This window comes from Chinchilla lanigera, unplaced genomic scaffold, assembly GCF_000276665.1.
Source record: "Chinchilla lanigera isolate Chin_1 unplaced genomic scaffold, ChiLan1.0 scaffold00035, whole genome shotgun sequence".
NCBI classification, from domain to species: Eukaryota; Metazoa; Chordata; class Mammalia; order Rodentia; family Chinchillidae; genus Chinchilla; species Chinchilla lanigera.
The window spans coordinates 11,174,684-11,198,053 of record NW_004955436.1 but is presented as its reverse complement, the minus strand read 5'-3'; positions in this window follow the sequence as shown (position 1 = coordinate 11,198,053).

Genomic DNA, 23,370 nt, shown 5'->3' with positions numbered 1-23,370 from the left:
GCCGCCGCGGGCGCGAAGTTGCGCTTCGGAGAAGCGACGCCCGCGCACCGAACCCGGCTCTGCGGTCGAAGTACCGCGATCGGCGCTCCTCTCCGGGCCGGGGACACACCCACCGCCGGGAGCGGCCGGGACCCGGTGCGGATCCAGTCCGGAGCGCAGCGCGCGGGGAGCCCGGCCGATCCCGCTCGGCTCTGAGCAGGCGCCGCCGACCCTCGCTCCACGCCCCTCGCCGCTGCGATCGGCGCCGCCGGGGCTGTCGGGGTCCCCCTGGCGGCTGCGCGGAGGAACCGGAGCGGCCCGGCCCGGAGCGGACACCGCTGCCCCGCGCCTGGTCCCAGTCCTGGGAAGGCGCTGGGAGCCGCTCGGGCGACGTCCTGGGCAGGAGGGGGCCGGGGACTGGAGCGCATCAGACGGAGGGGCTCAGATAAGCATGCTGATACTTAATGCCACGTTATTCCTTTCTCCTCCAAATACCAATGGGTAATAACTACTGTGTTCGTACACTGAAACAATACGCTAGCTACTTTCAACTCTGTGCAGGGATGTGAGCACTGTACGAAGGAAGGTCAATCCAGTACGTAAAGGTTTATGCAAAACTCTGGATCCCTGCAGCTAGTCCCCCTACCTCGCAGGCCTGGCCCCCACACCCGCCCCCTGAGTGCGGTGTGGTAAACCTGTGTGTCCCTTAGATATTTTCAAGTGATGAGCAAGAAGGCAAATGCTATGTTCTGGTTGTGTGTGCGTGTGTGTGCTTCCGGGTAGGGGCTTCTGTCTCATTTTCAAGAAAAGTCTATCTCTGGAGGTAGAAAATGTATTGCACATGGGGGAAGGGGTCCGTGGAAAAAATTCCACATTAAACGAAACCTAGAAAATCGCACATGGCAATGAGGAGAGACTGTAGGAAAATAAAAAGAAAAGGAAAAGAAACTAGAGAAGTTGGAGTGAGATGGAGAAATGTTGCCCCTGTGGACCAGCTACAGTTTTAATTTTATTCCACCTGCATCTACCGTGGTAGTCTTTGGCTCACACCAGCCGCTCGGTTCTCTTCGGATTTCTCATACATTTGTCAAGGAATCCCATCAAAGGAGCAGGAGTCCACTGCTCTCCTCCTAGTTGCTACTTTTACGTTTCATAAAGAATACCCTGAAGTCATATTTCTCTACAAAGCTCCTGAGAGAAGACACATCCTGCAGCCCTTACAGGAGAGAATAATAGGCTCATGGTGCCCAGAGAGATTATTTAACACGACATCCTATCTGAGACAGGCAGTGAATCATTTAAAGTAGTCATCTAGACGTTTTAGGCATAGAACATTCCTCAAAAGGGGATGGAAGAGGAAACAAACACGTTCTTACGGTCATTTCCAGTGATTTTTCATCTCTGAACTGAGATTTTAGTGATTCAACCAAAAAAAAAAAAAAAAAAGAAAAAGAAAAAAACCAGAAGAAAGATTCACTGGGTAAGATCAGTGAAAGAAAATTACAAATAGAGGCATATCTGCAGTTCAGTAGTCCAGCAACCCTCCCAGCATCAGTCATAAATCCTTCTCTAGAGCTGAGTGCTGAAGGCAAGCTCAGGTAAATTATTTAATCTTTGCTAATGGCCACTATTTTTCCATCTGAGAAGAGCCCAGTGAGCATGCCATGCCAGTAGTGGGTTTTGGATTTAGCTGCATATCCACTTTTGAAATAATGGCTGGGAATCAATTGTTTCTTACCTCTCGCTGTCAAAAGCTGTGTTGCCCTTCACACACAAATTTTTTCCACTGTCCTTCTGAGATGTGTAGATTTCCACTGGAATAAGCTCTCCTTAGAAGAGTGCATAGTGAAGGAAGTAAGTCTCCCTGTAATGTAAGTCCCTAATGACCAAAGAACTTTGAACTTTGTTTCTTCTATTTCGTAGGTAAGGAAACAAAATGCCTATTCCAAAATGTTATGAAATTCATTGAAAAATATGTAGGCTTCTTATTAATCATACAGATATGCATGTCTGTATCTCTATACATATACTTGAAAGCACACACATAACACACCCACACAGATGTACACACACCAAGCTTGTTTTAATGTTATAACACAGTCAACCTTTTCAACATAATAAGGCTCAAAGAAATAAGCATATTCTCATGGTCACCAATAAAGACCTCTTTACTCTGAATTCGGATGTCAGGGACTCAACCAAGAATTAACTTGTGAAAAATTCCCAATTATGAAGAGCAAAATTGTCACTCTTGGCACACTATGAATGTAAGCCTAGGAGATGGCAGTGGGCTTTTCATTAACTATGCAAAGATATATTGGGATGAAAATGAGCATTCTTAAGTAAATTGGGTAACAAGGCTAAGAGAAAGCTTTTAAAACATTTTTGAGAAATTATACCCTCTTTTTAGCCAGAGTGTAACCCATAGTATCCCAAGACTGGCTCTCAATCAGGAAGTAAAAAATGTCTTCAATGGAAAAGAAGTGGAATTGTTTGTGAGAGTTTTATGTGAATTATCTTCTTCCCGCTGTAAAGTAAATTGATTTAAATCTTAAAGTCCCCAAAGTACCACTGTTGATAGCCGTGGCTGTGGCTTTAAAGTAGGGTGCAGAGGAGAGCAAAATCAAGAAAAAAAAGATCTTGCTGATTTCATGCTGAAAATAAAAAGAGGTTAAAAAAAATGCAGCAGAAAGCAAAAGATAATGGAAATGCATTTTAAAATTAAGGTCATTTTTACTTCACTGTGATTTTTGAAGAACCCTTTGTCATTTTTCTTTTTTCATTATGTATGGTTGACTGATAGTTCATAGATTTAGCAGCAAAAAGATATTGCTAATTTCTGTGCATCAAATGTGCAAGTGAGAGTGCTAATCCCTGTGAAATAGATGTTTTATAATATCGAGCCCAATAGTGCTACTTAAATATTTTATAAATTCAGTATTAACTTCCTTATTAGGTTATAAACCCAATTAGATTCCTTGTGCCTGAGGGTCATGGCAACATGTCATTTAAAAATACTAAAAGAAGCACATGTTTTCTCTTCGTAAGCCCCAGTTCTTTCCTCTGGACAGATTTGTACTTGAGTGAATGGAAGGATCGTGTCTTTGTCACTTTTCTGGTCTCTGGGAAAGAATACCAAAAACACATTTACACCTGAAAGGGGAGAAAATTTATTTTGACTCACATTTTGGAAGTTTCTATATAAGATTTACTATCTTAAACACAGGACTAGTATTGTGGAGGGATCTGAGTGAGAGAAAGCTGCTCAGGATCAGGAAACAGAGAGAAGAGAGGAGCAGAGGAGGGAAATGAACCATTCTACGGCACACTCCAGTGCTCCAACTCGTCTTAAAAGGCCCCATCTTCTGATAGAAAGTCAGCTATATGGCTCCCGTGTTTCAACCACTTTCCAAAATCCCTGCCTATGCGGCAGTGAGGACTTTGGGGGGCATTCTTGTTCCAAACTATGATCGATCACCCTATGGCTGATAGCAACTCAAGAACTATTTTTTCAAAATATTCTGACCCTGTGTTTTAAGAGTCTACTCACAGAAAATACTGTCTGAAACGACAGAATGCGACTGCTCACACCTGTTCTGCTGTCCGTGGTGCTGAACCACTCTTGGTGGTTAAAGTGATTGGAGGACCAGCAGTCCTGATACTACCAGGGAACTGTTAGACTAGAAAGATGTTAGGGTCTGACTCAGATCTACTAAATCTTACTCTTTAACTCAACAGCATTCTCAAGGGATTCTTTTGCATGCTAAATTCGTGAAGAGCTGCACTAGGATGTGGTTCATGCTGCCCTATGACCTAATGCCTACTTCTATAAACTTTCATTTCAGTCCCTTCCACAGACACAGCCCAAAGCCCACTATAGCTACATTTTCCTTGTTCCTGGCAGTGTGTTGTTGTGCTGAGGGCTTAGCCCTTGAACCAAACAGGTGCGTTTAACTCTGGCTTGCACTTACCATTCTGAATTGTATTGTTCTCAACTATAAAGTAGCAATCATCATCATCTCTCCTTGTAACATAGTTTCAAATATTTAATGATAGTAACATAGTAGTTGTAAAGTCTTTGACCTTGCACATAGCAGATGTTCAACAAACCTCTCACTGCATGAGTGCTACTTACCAGAAGGTGTGTCCTCTCAGTAAGATCTGGTCAGACATGGTGGAGACATCCTCTAAAACCATTAGTCTTCAGTTTCTACTCAATCAAATCAACAGTACACTTTCAATTAGTTAATAAAGTACAATATCAAACCCCACCAGATCCTTCAGCTTAGGATTTTTCCATGCACAAAATAATCCAGAGTAAAGAAAGACAAGATTTTTCCTGGTAAATACATTAGACCTATTTTTATCAAATTAGAGCAACATGACTTGGCATTTTGAGTTCTAAAATGTTTATAAATATCTGGATGTCTTAATTCTACAATCAACAGAAATGTGTACACATGTACAGCTGACTTTGTAAACAGCAATCATTCATACTTATGTCTAGACCCTAATTAAGCCAAAATGCTGGTAAAATGGAATGCAGTTCAAATTATGCTCTTAGGGGGTCCCAGGAATACTCTTTCACACATTTATTTTAGAATATGAGAACATGAAAGACGCTAACACTCACTTTTCAAAAGAAACTTCAGACCTGATAATATGTGCTACTGCAGTAGTCATTTAATAAACTATGTCATGGTGAATGCCTATGATCCCAGGACTCTGAGAGACTGAAGCAGGAGGCCTGTAATTTCAAACCCAGCCTGGGCAACTTAACAGCTCACCAAGATCTTGTCTCAAAATTAAAAGTAAAAATTTTAAAAAGGGCTGGGGTTGTAACTCAGTGTGAAGGTACTAGGCCCAGTACAAAAATAAATAAAGCCATTAAATAACTTTTGCCCCTAAAGACTGTCACCATCCAACTGGTGGGTTCTTCTCTCAACCCAGGAAGACAGCCAAAAGAGGGTTGAGACAAAGTATTTATGGTAGAGCGAGGGCAGGAAGCAGCATTTATTGTAAACTAGACACAAAAAAAATGATCCAGGGAGAGTGCCTGAGAAGGGTTGCCAAGGAAACTCTTTTGTCTAAGGTTTTTATGCACAAAAATGACTACCTCTCAGCCAAGTTGAGGTCAACTTCTAGTGCTACAATTGGTAAAGTTTGATGTAGCAGTGGGCCTGTTGGAGCTTGGAGCATGAAGCAGGTCTTTAGAGAGATGTGAATGTCTTGTAGCTGGGCAAGAACATTCCATCTGTCTGATGAGGTCTTTGTTTACTGAGCTGCCAGGTCCCCTGGCCTTGGTCACTGGACCTTCCTGACTCTCTCCTTTGCTCAGCCTGCTGGCCTGGCTCCCTGTCTGTGTGTGGACCTCACCTTGCCAGAACACTTCACTTCGTGGGCCGGTATCACTCTGGGAGATCTCACGCTCACGCAGGCCCCTGCTCGGCCTCAATGATCACTGTTGGGATCCTCTTGTCAGGTTAGAAAAAGGACACACAAACCTTAGAAAACAGGACTTAAACCCAAGCATGCCATCATGGAGGGCTCGTGGTTCATTCTCTCCAAGTCTCTTGTTATTTTCCTATGGGAAGATCATTGCTCACTGTGCTGCTGCTGATCTTGAAACGTCTGTTTTTATAAGGGAACATAATAACTTTCAGCAGGTCAGTAATTACATTCAACTTTAACACATTGCATTCAACTTTTAAAGTTGCTGAATGACAACTTTTTAACATCTCAGATGCCATCCTTTGGTGATCCTTCATGTTTTAGTTTATGGACTGAAATCAAGTGCCTGGCTGAAGACTGTATAACCAGAGTGGTAGGCTACTACTAGGAGTCTGGCCTTCTATTCAGAGTTCAGTTCTTATTCAATACTTAAAATATGAATCCTGTTGGGTTGCTTAAAGCTTTCAGGTAATAAAAATGTCATACACCTGCAAGCACAAGCATTTTGGAAGCCTGACCACATCTCCACACTCGAGGAAATAGCCTTGTGGTAAAATGCAAACAGAGATTCAGTTTTACATTGTTCACTTATTAATTCAGAGAGCGTTTGCATACTGTGTTTGACACTATAGTCAATCATGTAATATAAAAATGATCAGGGTCTTTTTTTTTTTTTCTGGTACCGGGAACCGAACTCACGACCTTGCACTTGCCAGGCAGGCGCTTTTGCCGCTGAGCTAAATCCCCAGCCCGATCAGGGTCTTTTTCTTCATGTGTTTTGCAGTCTAGTGTGTTGGGCACTAGACTTATCCTATGTGAGTTCTCAAATAACTATAGTGTGAATAGTGCCTTAATAGGTGCACAAAATGCTACTATAGAGACATTGCACCAGAAATTCTTTGGGAAACTATAGTTCAAAGGAGATTTGAAGACATGGAGAGTCCTTTGTAGGAAAATGGACTCACCATAAGACCATATTATTAAGTGAAATAAATCTGACCCCCAAGCTTAAATATCTCATGGTTTCTATCACATGAGGACCCCAAAACACAAAGAAAGAGTGAAATAAAAGAGAATAGGAAGTAGGGAGATAGATCTTTCTCAAAGATGAAGGGGACCAAGAGTTGGAGGGAGGAGGGAGGGGAAAATTGGGTAAAAAGAAGAATTGAGATGTGTTGTGTACATATACCAACTTCCCATGAGGAAGCATTATGCACTATAAACACATACTAACAAAGAAAATGATCTAAACAATGAGATAAGACACTGGAGATAGAGGTGAAGAGGAGAGATGCATACAACAAGTATTAGCCTTCGTTAATTGGTGAGAGTTGGAACAGTGGACAAATTTCTGGATTAAGGTTCTGGATTTTTCTTCCTTGTGTTACCACACAACCCCAGTAATTCTACACAAAGATAGAATTTCTTGTACAGAAATTCCTTGAGTCATGCATTACACATTGATCATTTTTAAGTTTAAACATTAAATACGTATCTAATTTAAGAATTAAAATGTCTAGTAGATTGAAGGTTCCCTGGGTTTATCACACTTCATTCCAATATCAGCATTGGCCACTTTTCAATATATACAACAACTGTCTGTGAAGAACTTTGTGTTTTCCCCTTGTTGATTCTCACTGTGTATACCTTGCTGTCTTGTTCATTATGGGTCTTAGGCTTGGGATTTTTTGGGGATAGAATTAGATTTCAATGTCAGATCTTCTATAATGTTTTTCTCTGTTATCATCTGTTTGAAATAGTCCCTATGTCTTCTACGTCCTGCATAGCTACAGGTAGCATTTTGTCTCCAGCCTTTGTATGAATGGGTGGCCTCATCCTATGTGAGTTCTCTTTTTCATGAGAGGTGTCAAGGATGTGATATATTTGAACTATATAAAAAAGGAGAGAGAGAGAGGGAGAAAAGAAGAGAGAGAGAGACAGAGACAGAGAGGCAGAGACATAGACAGAGAGACAAACAGAAAGAGACAGAGAGACAGAGAGTGAATATGGGACCTTGGTTGTTTCTATGAGTCAGACCTTTCTCAAACACATGTACTAAAACAGAAAAAATATTTTTAAAAGAGACTAAATCAGGCCAGATACTAGTGTTTTAGGTGCAGTGATGCACACATTCAGAAGAAAAAGCATTATAGAGCATCTGACATTGGAATCTAATGCCATTCCCCAAAATCCCAAATTGCCAAAATTTTTACTCTAGGTGATGAAGAGGATGAAAAAGTTGCCTTTTCACTAAAGGGTCCTTTCCCTTATTGGTCCATTTTAAACAAGTAGCAAGTTTAGCCAATTCCCTTTTTGTGTGAACTTAATAACAAGGTGATAATTCAAACTATTTGCTTATCCAGAGATTGGCTGAGGAAAAGTTTTATCAGATTTGTGATATTTAATGTACAAAAAGAACTTTCTTTAATAGAAAGCCTAATCTTTAATGTAGAAATCCAGTAGAGGAAAAACTATAGTGGTGCATGCCAAAGTATAGAAATTTAGAAAATAAGTAGTCATTCATTGTTTAGTGACAGGCAAAAGTTCTGAGAAATACATCATTAGGCAATCTAGTTGTTGTATACCCATCACAGTGTAGGTACCAAACCATGATGATGTAGCCCACTACATTCCTGGGCTGTATGGTATAACCCTCTACATACCTGGGCTCTATGGTATAACTTCCTACATACCTGGGCTGTATGGTATAACCCTCTACATACCTGGGCTGTATGGTATAACCCTCTACATACCTGGGCTCTATGGTATAACCCACTACATACCTGGGCTCTATGGTAACCCTCTACGTACCTTGGCTCTATGGTATAACCCTCTGCATACCTAGGCTCTATGGTATAACCTTCTACATACCTTGGCTCTATGGTATAACCCACTACATACTTGGGCTCTATGGCATAACCCTCTATCTACCTGGGCTCTATGGTATAATCCTCTACATACCTGGGCTCTATGATATAACCCACTACATACCTGAGCTCTGTGGCATAACCCTCTATCTACCTGGGCTCTATGGTATAATCCTTTACATACCTGGGCTGTATGGTATAACCGACTACATACCTGGGCTGTATGGTATAACCGACTACATACCTGGGCTCTATGGTATAACTCACTACAAACCTGGGCTGTATGATATAACCCCTACACTACAAACTTCCATAGCATGTAACCATGCCAAATACCGTGGGTAATTGTAATGCAATGGGGTTTGTGTATCAAACCTATCTAAACACAAAAAAGTAAAGAAAATATGGTGCAAAAACTGAAAATGGTTGGCCTGTATAGGGCAATTACTATGAATGGGGTTTGCAGGAAGTGGCTCTGGTTGAGTCTGGAAATAGAGTGGTGTATAAAGATGAAATTCCAGGACAGTGATTGCGAACATTTTAGCGCTTTCAGTGATAGAGACAGCCCTCCGTGGCACGCATGCCATAGGTTTACCACCACTGTCCTGAGACATTATTGTGTACCTGCCATAGACTTCTAAACACTGTACACTGAAGCCACACGAACTAAACTTATTTTACATGTTTTCTTTCTTAGATAATAAATAAATCTTAGTTTGCTATAATAGCTTTACTTTATGAACTTTATTTAAATTTTTAACTTTTACCTCTTTTGTCTTAGGATTCAGCTTAGCCCATAAGCCATACAAAAATATTTCACTCTTCACGCAATTATTCTAAAAGTTTTATTTGAGTTGTAAACTTATTTATTTTACTTTATTATTTTATGAAAAAAATTTTTAAAATTTCCCAATGAAATAAGAGAATAATAATAGTTAGTACAATGTTAATTGTTATTTTCAAAGGAGTTATTCAGAGTGCAAGACATAAACCCAAAAGATTCTTATAAAAAAGAAGCAAACACATAATACAAAACTTTGTTTTCAACAATAGAAGATAAACTGGTAGTAACACCTAAGACACAAACACATACATGCAACCAGGCCTACCGAGTTCTCAGTATCACTGTCTTCCCTCATATATCATCCCTCTGGAAAGCCTTCAGAACGAGTGATACACATGGAGCAGCACCTTCGATGACAACAATGCCTTCTTCTGGGAATGACCCCAGCCTTTTCATGAAGAACTCTTACTCCTTTTAGAAATATGCCCATGGTGGTTTTCTTGGTTTGGTCCTTTGTGTCATCACACATTTGCTTGTGTGCGGATGATGCACCATGAACATTGCTGTGTACATGAGAACATTGCAGTGTTGGGTCCATGGCTTCACACTTCTGAAGGAACTTGTTGAGGTCAGCAAACGCCTCTGCTAAACTTTTAACTGTGAACTTTCTTGGGAGTTCTTCTTTCCCTCTTGCTTCTGCTGTACATTTCCTAGGCAACAGAAAATTTTCAGTTCTATGACAATCTTATGGCACTACTGTGGAATATGTGATCTGCCATTGACAGAAACATTGTCAGGCAGTGCATGGCTGTATTTTTATTTAGTTTCCAGAACTGATATGCAATGAACAGAGAATGCACTGACTCCCTAAATCATTCTACTTTTACTCACAGTTCTGTTTTGCTTTCAAAAATATCTGATGTACTTAAAAGTTAAAACTGAGATACATAACTATAAAACAGTGGATTGCAGTATTGTCTCTAGTAACAAAAATAGAACAAATCTTCAGGTAATACTTACTATGAACTAGGGACTAGTCTAAGCATTTCATACCTATTAACTCTTGTCAATAATCTTCCAGAGTAATCGATATTTTTCCTCTGTATTGCTGAAGTAACTGGGAATAAGGAAAATCAACTATACAGGCAAGTAGAGAAGCTGAATGCAGATGTCTGTGCAGTTTGAGGCAATAGTCTATGCCTTTAAGAACTGTGTTACCTGCCTCTTGGTGAAAACAGGGCATCACCTCTATGCCATCAGTAGGAAGTTAATTCAACTGTTGTTCTCATATAGGGGACACTACGTAGCATTAAATGTAAGGTCTCTATCCTTTGAAATGAGCGTATGGCAGAGAGACACTTTAGTAAGAAAAGAAGTTGGAGAACATCTTATATAGTGTGAGCCCACGTTTGTTAAAAAGTATGTGTATGTGTGCGTGTGTGTGTTTGTGTGTAAGGCATGGCAGGATATACATCAAAATATTAGAGGTTATCGGCAGAAAGAAATCAAAAGTTGAAAAGATGCCTCAAATTTTTATTTTAGGTAATTTTGCCATCCCTACTTTTCATAACGGCATTACATTACTTTTACAATTAACATTTTGAAAATAACAACCATTAAGTTTTTCTTCTTGTTAATGCAGACCTATGGATAAAATGGGTTTTACTAATAAATGACTAATTTTAAAAGATCACTTCCATATCTTCAGAACATTTTTTCTGAGTTTTACATAAACACCCAGTAATAAACTTAAAAAGTAGATTTCACCTCTGAATCAACCTGTTGAAATATAAAATTTCCAAAATCCTTACAGGGACCTGCAGTTTGAATTTAAATTTTACTGAGCTTTCATTGTGTGTGAAAGAAAATATTAAGGATCTTTCTGGCCAAAGCAACCAATCTGCAACTTCTCTATTGTTCTTTCTTTTAGCTATGTGAAAGAATAGTTGACCTCAAATGTAAAAATGGCAGGATGATGGCTTTTTCTAATAACCTACTGGGAACAGTATCATCTATTTATGCTTTTATACCTCTATGGGAGAAAAAAATTACCATTTTTGCCACAGTGTATTTGATTAGCAATATTAACTGATTAGAGAACTGGTTGAAAATGACAAGTTATTGCTAGTTAGCAAATTAACCCTACTAACTAGACTTATAACTAATTTAACATTTCTTTTCCTACTAACAAGATAATCCTCATTCCTCGAGTGTTTGTCAAGTCACTTCCTTTGTCTTCCTGTCACCTTCTTTACAATTACTTCAACAAAATGTTAACACATGGCAGAGAGAGAGAGAGAGAGAGAGAGAGAGAGAGAGAGAGAGAGAGAGTGAATTTCACTAAATTTATCCAAACATACTCCTGAGCAGCATTCTTTTATAGTGTTCAATAAAGTGTGTATATGCTGGCAGCTTTCTCCTTCATTCATTAATCAATTATCTCATAGAAAGTTTGGAATTACTTTTCTAATCCTGGGGAAGAAGACACATTTTGTGATATTGGAGCTCAGAGAGTTCCAACTTGCCTAGGATGTAGCACCCAGTAAACGTTAGGAGTGGCACAAGAACACAGGTTTCCAATCTTTGCACTCCATGCTCTTTTATACAAAAATGCTCTTCTGTGGTGTGTATAAGTTCAACCAAAGACCCTTTGTATTAAAGCCCTGGTTGCCAGCTGTGGCCCTATTGGTGATATTGGGACATTTTGAAGGTATGGCCTGGTGGAAGGAAGCTAGATGATTGGAGACTTGCCCTTGAAAGGCATGATGGGAACACGATGATTCCCTCTGCCTGTCTCTGTCTCTGTCTCTGTCTCTGTCTCTGTCTCTCTGTCTCTCTCTCTCTCTCTCTCTCTCACACACACACACACGTTTTTGGTTACATTATTTGAACAGACCATCCACTGTGACCTTGCAGCATGATGTACTGTGCTGACACAGGGTCAAATCAGTAGGGCCAGCAGGTGATGGACTGAAAGCTCTGCCACCCTACATGAAGTAAGCTTTTCTCCTTTTAAGTTGATTACCTCAGGTACTTTGTCACAGTAACAGAGAGCTGATATTCTTTTAACATGGTTATGATAGCAACAGAATGGTTGGCCAGGATTCTGCAGGTCAAGAGAAGGTGGAGGATGGCCTCTTGATCAGCAATTTTACTGGATGTTTGAAGGAAGATGTTTTTATTGGCATATGCTTTCAATATACAATATTTACATTCATTTTTGGAGATTAGTACATACATATAATGTGTCCTTTAAAATAATTTTATTAGTATATGTTTGTGATATATAGTGATTACATTCATCCTGGGCTGTTGATACATATAATGCTGCATCCTGGTCATTTATATCTTAACCATTTTCCTACCCTCCTCCCTACCCCTTTCCTCTGACCTCCTACCCTACTCCAAAAAGTTTGACTTTCTTTTAGAAGGAAGAATTTTAAACTAAAATAAAAACATGACTTACCAAACAGTTTTAAAACTGATCTGAACTGTAAAAGATAAAACAGAAAATATCGAAGAAGTACTATATCCCCATGAATGGTTTGCTTTATTCCCCCAGTTCTTGGCATAGTAGACAGAAAGGTGAAAGTTCACTTTCCCCAGTACAAGTGACATTTAATAAATGTGTTTGAGTCACTTGCAAAATGGGAAACTAAGCAACATTGAGATGAGTCACTAAGCTTTGAAAACATATGAAATATTAACTAGTAACTGCAAGCCAGTGGCTGCCAGATTGTTCTATTTTTTCCCTCCAGTTTCAGCAATAAGTGGCCTCTCTACAGGAAAGGGGACCAACTAGGTCATAAAAAGGGCAAAGATTTAAAGACAGAACATTTTTTGATGAACTCTATCCTCAGGGAGAAAAGAGCAAAACCAATGTACCAGTCAGTTTCCTGTCTCTGGAACAAAACACTATTAGACACAAGCAACTTGAAGGAGGAGATTATTTTCACTCACGGTTTCAGTGCAGGACAAGCTGGTTCCAAGGAGGAGAAGGCATGACAGAGATGCATAGTGAAGGAAAGCTGCTCAGAGCATGGTGGCCAGGAAGCAAAGAGAGAAGGGAGGAGCCAGGGAGGGGGATGTTCCCTTCCAGGTCACAGACTGATGACCAGCTATTCCGACCACACCCTAACTAACAGCTCATTTAATACTGTATAAAATAACTCATCAGTGGATTAATCCACCAATGATTATTGTACCCCATAATCCAATCACCATCCAGAAGCCCTCCCTCTAAATACATGAGACTTTGGGGGGACATTCTGGATTTAAACTATAATCACAAAGAAGACTATGGGACCTCTGGTACCATCTATGGGAATTTCAGAAACAGTAAACTTGTGACAACAGCTATTCATTCCTTTATTCAACATTTCATGAATTCCTACTATTATGCTGCAGGCCAATCATCTTCACTTTTCATGACTGAGATCCAATGCTATGATGAAAAATAAAGTAGGTAAAGGGCTATGGTGTGATCTAGGGTGGGAGATGGTATTAGGGGGAAATACTTGCATGAAATAAAGCAGAGCACTTGCAAATATCTGCAGCAGACAGCCTGGGCAAGGAACCATCATGTGCAGAAACCCTTAGACAGAGTGTTATGGGAGCATCCGGGGCCCAAGCAGAGGGCCATTGTGGCTGTGCAGATGTGGGAGAGGATGCACAGGAAAGGAGGGGGAGGTAGCCAGAGGATGCAGGGGTGTGGCCATCCAGAACTGAAGCTTCCATTGGAGATGTGATTAGAACTGTAGAACTGAAGCTTCCATTGGAGATGTAATTAGAAGCCAAAGAAGAAATTAAAACAGGTGAGTGACATGACCCTACTTATGTGTCATGCAATCTGATTTGCACTGCCACAATTCCAAGAATGTGGGGAGATTTTTGAACAACAACTGCAACTCAAACCTCAAAAAAGGCAGAAGAAAAATAGGGTGCACAGAGGAGACATTGCAGAACTTTAACTTAATTTAACCTCTTGTAGGTTCTTGTGCGAACTTCCTAGAGAGATGTAAGAGAAATGTCCACCTCTGAAATGTGAGGGAGCTGACTGTCCAAAGAACAGCTCAGACAAGACGAGCTTGTGGAGAAAATGAGTTTATGGGGTTTATTTAGAGCAGGGGACGACTGGCACCACCAAAGCCATCCCATCCCACCTACCCCACTTGCTAGGTTACTAGTTTCACAGAACATGAATTGAAACAGCAAAAATAGGTTCAAGAGCAAGAAAGGTCCCTGGGAAAAGTTGTGTGAACTCTGTTCCTAGCCATCCTTATCAGGAACCTCCGAGGGCCTCAGCAAGCACAGTCCAGCTGTGGTGGTAGCGGACCTTGCTCTGCTATCTGGCACACAGCCTTAGCACCTGGCAGGGACCCCTGGACAGCTGCACAATGGCCCGCTGCAAAACGCAGTTACCTTGCCAGGGTTTGGAGGACAATGACACTCTGGATTTCCCCAAATGTGCACCATGTCATGCTGTCTCATTCCTTCTGGGAGATGGTTTTGTAACTGCCACCAGGATAAGGTTCTTCTGCTTCTCCTATGCTTTTCTGCTGCTACTTGTGGCTTTCTCCTCCTGTCCTCTTTGGCCCATAAGCCTCCTTTTTTGTGTGTAGATCACACTTCATTGTTTCACTAAGAAGGGCACCCCAGCCTGTCTCACTGAAGGACAATTTCCTTGCATTGCCTGGTAAGTTTTGCATTTTTTCCCTTAAAAATGGAATACCTTGGTAGTGACAGCATCACCACCTTCTCCACTACAGAAGAGTAGATGTCTTTTTAGCATCCTCTAAACCACGTGGACAAACCAGGAGAAAGGGTTATGGAAGAACTGTGGGCATCATTCAAGTTGAGAAACCAAGAAATCAGTGACAGCAATGTAGGTTGCATCACTATGGTGACATGTGCCCCCTCAGGAGCTATGCCAGCAAGTCCCTAGGGCTCAATGTCTGAAGTATAGTTGATCTGCGGCTCTACCTTGGACAGATTGCTGAAGAGGACAGAGTCTTCAAAGGTAGATTTGTGGTTTCAATAGTCAGTTCTATTCCCAAAAGAGGTGTGGTTCTGGAACACCACACTTTAAAGAGAACCAGTGTCTGAGATACTGCTTCTAGCTTGGGGACACTGCTGTGTGGGATGGTTTCATGTACCTCTGTGACTCTCAGGTCTTTAGCACAGTTGCTTGGACCCCTTTGGCATCATTCATCTTGTCTTCTCTGATTCTTCACCCCTGTACACCCGAAATAGTGTACTGGAGACAGATAATACACAAATCGACAGAGGCCAGTCAGGAGAGGTGATTTGATTTTTATAGTAAATTTGAGGATTATAAAATCTGAGCTACAAAAAGGGCAGGAAATTTGTTGTTGTGAAATGAAAGCAAATCAGTCCATTTGGAGTTGTGCCTTTATTTGCTATAATAATTGCAATGACAGAAATTAGAGTTTTACTCCTAGAAATCCATTTCAAGCTATAAAAATATGAAACAATTAACCTCAGTAATTAAAAAAGAATATATATGTTAGGTATTAGGTCTTGTCCTCCATATCCGACCAGTCGCGTGTACACAGAAAGAATTGAGAACCAAATAGGGACCGGGTTATCAGCTGTATCAGTGGTTGTGGAAATGTATTAAATGTCTTCCAAAATGCAAAATTACCACATGAAAGTTGGACTGGAAACTGCTGTGGCCCAAGTCATTCTGGTCCCTCTTGCTCCAGCACCTAGCTCCTCTAAGGTGCTGCAGAAAGAAAGGCTGGATGCAAAGCAGAGCTCCAGGCTTCCTGAAAACAGCATTTCCAAGGTAAAGGGACGTGGACAAGACAGAAAGAAATAAGAAAGATTTATTCTAACAGTTTACTCTTTGCTTTTGGATCATAGAGACATGAGGAAACAAAATGTAAATGTTTCAACTTCCTCCATTATTATGGCTTTAAACAATTATTAAGCAAAACCAAAAATATGTATGTCTTATCATAAGTAATCCTTTTGGCTGGGGTTCATGAATATAAAAGCTCTGTTTTTGTTTTCTGCTCTTGGAAGCTGGGAAATTCATTCAAATAAAGGTCTGTTCTTAAAATGTTTATCTTTTGACTCCATGAGCATGAAGACCCTGGGCACGTTGAAAGGGTATGTTCTAGGAAAAAGAAAATTTCACATTCCTCCACACTTTCCATTCTAAGTGCAGCTACACAACCACGGTGTTGCCTTATCCTTGACTTCACTGTAACACTTGCGTTGATAGAGTATCGGAGTGCCTCTGACTGAAGGCACTTTGTAAACACAAAGACAAGAACTGGTGGTCACTAATGATGGGAAGGGGGTTGTATTTATGGTAAGAAAAGTCATAAGGTGAAGTGGTTTCTGTTCAAAACCTCTTAAATTGCTAATTGTCTTCATTCACCTCATACTGCTATTATTGAATATCTGCGATAGGGAACTTATAACAGAGATGTATTGGTTCACAGTTCTGGAGGCCAGGAAGTCCAGGATCAAGGTTCTAGCTTGTGGTGAGGACATCTGCACTGCATCATCACAAGGCAGTGGGAGAGAAGAACCCAAAGAGAAAGCAACATCTCCACCCAGCTCTTTCTCAGGGCACTAATCCATTCAGGGAGAAAGGGCCCTCCTGGCCTGAAGATTCCCATAGGCATCCCTTCCTGAGGCTGTTTCACTGGAGACTTTCACCACGAGTTTTTGAGGATGTAAAAACATTCAAACCGTAGCATGAATCACACTTGGGGTTTTAAAATAAAATAAGGAAAACCACCAAAGTAATTTTAATGGGTTTTTACTCAAAGCCTTAATAGTTTCACTCATTAATATAGCTCCTTGGTTGGAGTTGATCCCTCTTTCTGACATAAATCAACCATATTAAATTTTAATCAAGTCATTTTCTTGTCTAAAAACTTCTATGGCTGCCTATGACAACAACATAAAGTGAAAAATATTCAGCTTGTAACGACACCTGAGTATGTTTTTTTTAACTTTTCTGGCCTTATCTATGACTCTTCTCATGGCATAGACAGAGCTGCCTTCCTTGATGTTCTAGCAGTTAACTCGGGAATAGGGCATGATTATAAGGCATGACAGCTACTGAGAATTCTCTAGTGCTCGCTATGAAAATCTGTTCCATTTTTCCTCTTGAGTTCCTATGTTCATAGGTGAAGTCATGACGCCCAATTTCTTTGGTAGCACATGGGGACAGCTGACAACTTCGTCCTTCCCTGCTTTGAGGGGGAACTCAGAAGCCCAGCTTCTGCATTTATTCACTCAATACGCAGGTATGACGGGCCTGCCAGGTGCCAGGTACTGATGACTCAAAGGCAGTCCAAATCCCACTGTCTCCAGGGCTGTCTGGGGAGACTTGGTATTCTCTCTATCCACATCTCCCTCAAAGCAACCTAGCTCATAATTTTATCTAAGGCTGACAACACAAATGCAGTTCTATCCAGAGTAACACAGCTCCTTGGGGTTCCACCAAAGCATTCCTGGATGAGCTTGCGGAGAATTGGAGGAGCTATGTGCGCAGCCCCTGATGGAAAGTACCTCAGTGATGGCTTTGGCTTGATTTAAGAAAAGAGCTGTGAGTTTGGGAAGACTGTGTTTTATTACCCTTAGAATCCTTTTCATGATGTATCTCCCTCTTAAGTGGAGCCCCAAGGCTGTGCCTTTATCCCCACCTCTATGCGCGTTAATGATTTTGACCTCTGTTTAGGGTTTCTGCAACCGCCACCCCAGCCCCATAAATTTCAACTCAATTCAGCACTCACTTATTGACTTACTGATCAATGACCACTTGCTCATTACCCCATTTTAAGAGGGTTCCATTATGACCATGTGACATCTGGAGTCACGTATTACTCATACTGTAAGACATCACCCTTGTTTATCAAGGTAAAATTTATTAGAAATGTTTCCTCACCTTTCAGAATATTTGTGAAGAAAGTTACTCACAATCAGAGGTTTTACTGTATTCTGGGATTGAGAAGTGCGTCTATAGAGAGGAATTGTTCCTTAGGGGCCAGAGAAAGTCAGAGACAAATGTCTCTAGAAACAGTTTTAAGTATAATATATTAAGAGAATGAATTTGGATTACAGAATTAGGCTTCAAGAGTTTGTCAGTGTGCAACAAATAAAGAAGGAACAAAACTGGAGGAAAACCAGCATTCCAGTAGTAGTGGTTATTGGCTTGGATTTATAATTGCTTGACATGTAAGCCCTGAGGTGGTGATATTAAGAGGTGAGGCTTGTAGGAGATGGTTAGTCACGACCAAGCAGGAGAATTCTGGCCGTGACTTGTGATGCATGCCTTCAAGAGGTCTGGCACTAGCTAAGCCTCTCCCAACCTTCCACGTTTCTGCTGTGTGAGGATGGCATTCCTGTCTCCAGACGATGCAGCAGAAAGAGACCAGGTTCTTGACAGACACTGAACCTGTCAGCACCTTTATTTTGCACTTTCCATCCCCTAGAACTATGAAAATATGAATTTTTCTCCTTGTAAGTTACCCACACTTGGGGATATTGTTATAGCAACAATAGACTGTGACAGAGTGGTGTATTACCAAAATCCCTACAACTAACATTTGTTATTCTGTAATTAGAAAATGTAATTGTTAAGATGACAAAGAAAACAAAGAGCAGAAAAGCTTTCTCTGCAAAGGTATCCTTCTGCCTTGGAAGGTTCTGTGAGCCCCATACTCAGGGGCTATTGGGGTGCAAGAGGTACCCATGGCTCTTGGTTGGTGATTTCTTCCAGGGCTGGTACATACTCTTCTGCCATTTCTCTCCACTTTGTGGCCAAGTCTTAGTACTCCTAGCCCCTCATTCTCCCTGACAAGATTGTGTTTTTGATCCTTTACCCTTGGGACCAAGCTGTTGCCACCACAGATTAACACTTATCATCTGATTGTCAGGATCAGAATGTGTGAATCAGGACAGTACTGGACAGTTGGATCCAGGGCCCAGGTAGCTTTGTCCTGATCATGAAATTTCTGACACAGTTTGGTGCAACCAGAAAGCATGTTTTTATTGTCCTAGTGGTGACTTTTGATGTATGTAGGTGACTCATTTAAAATCCTAAATTGTAGTGTTTTGGGCTGACTCAGGGGGCCTCAGGAAGAATGAGCCTTCAGCAAAATAAAATATCTTCTAAATTTAAAATTTTATGTATTTGAAAAAGTTTCAGAGTGCTATTGATAATACATTCCTGAAATTGCCTTTATATTAGATTTAATATAAGATTACACAAAACCCCCAAAGTACACAAAAAATCAATAGCAATAATCCTAGAAGTGATTAAATTCCATCTTCATTTCAAAATCATTGTTGTCTTCCTTCTGAAGTTTTCTAAAATGAATTCCATGACTCATTCTAGAAAAGTCAAGTTTTGTTCCTAGTACAGTTGAACCAATATCCCCCAACATGGTCTAAATTTTTAGGATTTAACAACAGCAGTACTTACCAAATCATGGCTAGTATTTCCCTTCCTTTTCACACAATATCAAGTTTTTCATAATTTTGTAGGGGTTGAATAATATTTCTTATTTTTACCTTTCAAGAAAGCTGTTTGACTTCTTAATGTAGATCAAGAATAGTTAAAATCATTTAAGATGTTGAGTTACATATGAAACTTATTATGTATTGAGAACTGGGTATGAAATTTTTCTTTTCTTTCTTTTTTCTTTTAATAATAGCATCACACTTTTCCAGTTGTCGTGAAAGAACATAGATGTTCATATTCAATGTTATAGAAGCCTTTCTAGATGATAGAGTGTTTCATAGTTTTAGAAGAGGAGAAATTCTTGAACAAACAAGAGCACACTAGGGTTCACCTTTGAAGTGAGTTTTAAAAAGATTAAACTTCAAATAATTAAAAATGTGATTGTGAGATACTAAAACTGATAAATAAATTTTCAGCTAAAATTAATTGAAAATGAAGTTTAATGCACCAGTTGCCTAGCAAATCATATTTTTATGTTTTTACATTAATTTTCTCAAAAGCTGAAGCTTGGTTTATGTATAATATCCAACAACAACTCAATAAGATTCCAAAACAAACAACATCTTGTTCAAAACTTTAAAAAACGTTCCTAAATCTCTCATCCTGAACCATTCTTTTGATTTGTTATGTATTTGTTAGATGCAGGGTCCTTTGAGAATCCACTGGAAGCTATGCACCTCAGTCGAAGAAAAGACAGATAAAACTACATCCACAATTTTCCCTGATGCTTATACAGGGTTCATTGATGGCTTGATATCCCTCCATGGGATGCTCAGTTATCCATCAATCTGAAGTTTTGAATACTTGATTCAAAGGAAAGGTCAATAATTTATGTTAAGGTTAAGACACATGTCTATTGTTTGCTTTGTAGCAACTTTTTATTTCCTTGCCAAGTTTAATCCATTGATGAGATAACAGGAATGGTTCATAAATATTTGCAGTTCCTTAAACTAAAGTTATAAAAATGTTTGAGTGTGTCAAGAACATAATTCCACATGGTGCTATGTTAGCCAGTTAGCAAGTCCAAGAAAACAGAAGACATAGTAGAAGGCCATTCTTCCGCCATTGATTTCCTGAAAAGCTCCCAAGGCTGATTCCAGGTATTTAGCAACTCACAGCCCTAACAAACTTCCTACTTATGTACTGCCACAAGCACCAGTTGCAATGCACCCCTTCCAAAATGCCACAGGGGTCCTCAGGCACTGGTAAGTGAGACCCAGGCCTCAGTGACAAAGTACTCACTACACACAAGCCCCTATTTCCATATCAGAGACATCATACATTCTGAATGTTCTCATTCATTTTATATAATTTAAAAAGTATTGGAATTTTAAGCTACAGAAAGCTTCAACTAACTAAAGTAGGTTTCATTTACTTCTTAGGCAAGTAAAGCCTGATTTTATTCCATTTGTGTTCTAGAAATCTGCTCAGTGGGTTTTTAAATGAGAGAAATCAACAAAGTAAACCTAGGACTTGAACTAAAAACAAAAAAATAAAGCATTCTTGTACATCTTTATTCTAAGTCATTAAGATTTGACCATTTTGCATTGCCAGTAGTATAGTCTGAGTTATCAGCTGACTGAAGAATTCTAATGTCATGTGCAAGCCAGAGTGTGAGACCATATTAGTTATTATTACTAAATTCTTTCCTCATTGTGAGCAAACTGTCAAACAATACACAAAACATTAACACTTGCAATGGCAAAAGAAAGAACAAAATGACACCCAGCATTTGGAGGCAGATTTATTTACATTGATGGGCACTGATCAGGATCATTCCCAAAGTATCAGGCCCTGATTTCTGGTACTCTAGGGCTTATATGGGATAAGCAAGCAGGAAGTACAGAGGCAGAATGGCTTGTCAACTGGCGATTGGTTGATACAATGTGCATTATAGTGACCAGCTATGCATCACAGTGACTAGCTGTTTCTAAGAAACAAAAGTAACAGAAACTGCAACCTGAACTATTACCTAGGCAACTAACAAACTGAAGTATACTGGCTTGGTGGGGCATGTTCTGCTACATTTCTCTCCTCTTTTAGTGTTCCCAGTAAATCTTGGCTGGGCATATTACATGCAATCTTTTGAGACAAGGGCCAGCTAGAAGCAGTAACATTAGGGTTGTCAGTGATCCTAGGGTGGGCCCTGGCCAAGGTCTCCAAGATGGTCTTATTACAGAGATTTTTCCTAAGTTGCTTTTAGGAAGAGACATAATTTAGGCCTGTCTGTTCTGTAACATTACTCTCGGAAGGTAGTGAGGGTGTTAATCTGATCTAGGAGAGTGTCCAATGTGCCTTGGAGCCTTGAATGCTCGTCAAATCTTGGCCAAATGTTTGATTGATTGTTCTATTCTCTTGGGGCAATCATAGAGTTCAAGGCAAAACCCATAGCTAGCAGGGGTCAGGGAAGCGAGGACTGGGGTAAGAAGCCTGAAAAAGAACAAAAATCAGTGGAAAAAGGTATGGAGCAATGTTGTGAATGGTGTCCTCAGGCTTCAGCCACGCATGGATTGCTCAGTGTCCAGAATAACCAGAGTGCATTGTCTCTTTAGAGTGAGCTTCAGAAGAGCTGTCTGGTCCAGGTATATTTTTCAGAAATTCAGCAGGACTCTGAAATGGTGGATCTAAGGCTGGATTTCTGAAAATTTAAGAGCTATTAATATGGTGTGTGTAGGGGTTTCTACAGGTATAGCCAGTCTTTTATCTAAACTGGTTACAAGTTGTTCTGTAGGGAATTCTTTCAGAACTTTATAGTCAGTATGTTGTATGCAATTTTCATTTAAACTTTAATAGTTCTGCCAGTTTTTGAATTACCTATGCTACAAATGCAGGTCCATTATCACTACCAATAATCAAGGGTAGGCCATATCTACAGAAGATTTCTTGCAGCAGGACCCTACAAATGTCTGCTGTCTTAGCCAGCCTGAGTAAGTGCAAATGAGTACTAAGTTTTGCCAGGTGGAGGTCAGGGCTGGTGATACAGATGCTGAAGCCTGAGCTGGCTGCATGGGTAGAAGTGATAGTGCTGTGGCTTGAGTGTGCAGAACATATGGTGGGGGACAGGTCTGGGTCTGATTAAAGTGGATCTTCTGAGAGTACCAGGTAAACTTCTGGCTGGGGTTGATATTTCAGTCAGTTGGATCCCTGGAGGGGGCTTAGGCCTCTGGATGAGATTATTTTGAGTATAGGTATAGCCAAAATAACTTTGTCCACGGTGACCACAGCATATCTAGGCTGTCAGACTCCATTCCTAACAGAGCTAGTTCTGTCCTAAACTGGGTATGCTCAGCATCTGTCAGGAGGTTCATTTTGGCTTGAGCACGGTTCCTCAGTCAGTACCAGGCAGTCATGGTACTGGGTGAGGTCCAGCACAGGATGTGGCACCTGAACAGTTAGGTCTTGGCCTAAGTGAGCTTGTCAGATTTTTATCAGAAAGACAGTGGCTGTTAGAGAACAGAGGGAGCCCTTGGTGATTGGATCCAAGTACTTATACATTTAGGCTACTGGGCATTCCCAGGAGCTGACACTCTGAGTAAGCATCACTGTTTTTGTAAACTCAAGGATCCAGATTCTATAGAAGTTAGCAGCTAGAAGAAATTTGTGGAGTTTCTTTCTTGTAACCAGTTTCTTCCAGATATTACAGCAGAGCTTTTATGTCTTTTTTTTTAGCAGGCAGCTTGTGTGTCATTAATCAGCTGCAAAACTAGTGAAACAAGTTTATGAACCTCTGGGAGGCTGAATCCAGGTCAGTTGACTTTTGAGTTCAGAACTGGGCTATTTCC